Genomic DNA, 1,532 nt, shown 5'->3' with positions numbered 1-1,532 from the left:
TGGGGGTCAGAAACGTCCAGTGGAGGAGTTGGACCCTTCGTGACAGGGGCTGACCGAGCTACTTTCTGAGCTGCTCTGGAGACCTGACCCGGTGTCACTTTGGGGGCCCGAGCCCACCTGGCCAGGGACAGTGGGTGCTCAGTGCAGCCCTGAAAGCCGTTCCGCTGAGGAGCTGCGCGCCCACTGCCGGATGCTGGACTCCCAGATGCCAGGATCTAAAATTACTTTCTAATGAAAAACACGTCTGCGTCCAAACTGAAATTATATGTCAGCAGTTAATTATCACTGTCAGACAAGTGTGTGCCCAGATTGCGGGTTTAATTTCCACGTAGGTTTGCAAACGCCTCCTTCCTCTTATTTGATGAGGCCTCTCTGAACGAGAGACACTCGTTGTTAGAATTGTTGCTTTTTTTTAACCAGTTGTGTGTTTTTTTTGTGGTGTTTTTTTTTTTTTAATAAGCAGATTTCTTTGCCATCTGAGTCCGACTCTTGGCAAATAGCAGAAAAGCACTCGGTGTAATTTAAGCAAAGAAAGACGGGAAGGGAGGTTCTGGGCCGCAGGGTGTCTCTGGGAATTCAGCGGCACCTGAACCCGGAGCTGGGACTCCCCGCTGGGGCCCAGGCTGGTCCCTGCCCGCCCTCTCCCAGGGCTGTGGTCTCTGGCGGCCGTTTTCCTCTGTGTTTCCTCCTTCCTCCTGCTTCTTGGCGTCGCTTCTCGTGTTGCGGGAACGGCTGTCCCTCCTCTCTTTGAAGGAATGGTGCACCCTTTTGGTCAAGGGCCCGGCAGACCTGGCTTCAAACCCTGCCCCACAGGGCCAGCCACGTGTCCCCCGTTCCACGGACGGCAGGCACCATGCAAGCAACATGCTTTGCATTGACCGTCACCGACAAGGTGTCAGGCAAGCGTACATTCCATCTCCCTGTACGTCTCATTCTATCTCCCTGGCCCACGGTGGGCTCTGTGAGGACGGCTGCTTCTGCCGCTGCCACTCTTGCTGTTGTCTTTAGCATGATAATAACAGTCTCCTGAGCAGGGTGGGAGCCTCGTCCCTAGGACGGTGTCACCGTCTGTCAGACCCTCCCTGGGCGGCCAAGAGACCCCAGAGCAGGTGGCGTGTGACCTCAGCCCTGAGCCAAGAGTCTGAGCGCCTCGCCTGCAAAGTGGGAGTAGCAATGTCTACCCTGCAGCGAGGTTGTGGGGGGAAGTGAGATGGCGGTGTCTGGCCGGCACCAGCTGCTCCTCACCCCACTTTGCCTGCTGACACAGGCCCATGGCCACGGAGGGAACGGGGAGTGCCCGTGACTGGAGGAAGGAAGGAGGATAAATCAGTCATTTTTAATGGGATAATAGGCCACATCACATCTCGGCTCAGAATCTCCTCCAAAGACCTGGCACCGGGAGCTGGGATTTTTTTGTCATTTTAGTTCTTTGTTCTTTGATTGGTAACGTTTCTCCAGAAAAACCAGAAGCTCCAGGAGGCCAGGAAGTGAGTTTCTGTTCCTGCGGCACCTAGGAAACATCACAGTACGCC

This window comes from Myotis lucifugus, unplaced genomic scaffold (genome assembly GCF_000147115.1).
Source record: "Myotis lucifugus unplaced genomic scaffold, Myoluc2.0 scaffold_438, whole genome shotgun sequence".
In the NCBI taxonomy this organism is placed as follows: domain Eukaryota; kingdom Metazoa; phylum Chordata; class Mammalia; order Chiroptera; family Vespertilionidae; genus Myotis; species Myotis lucifugus.
Note: the sequence above shows the minus strand (reverse complement) of the source record.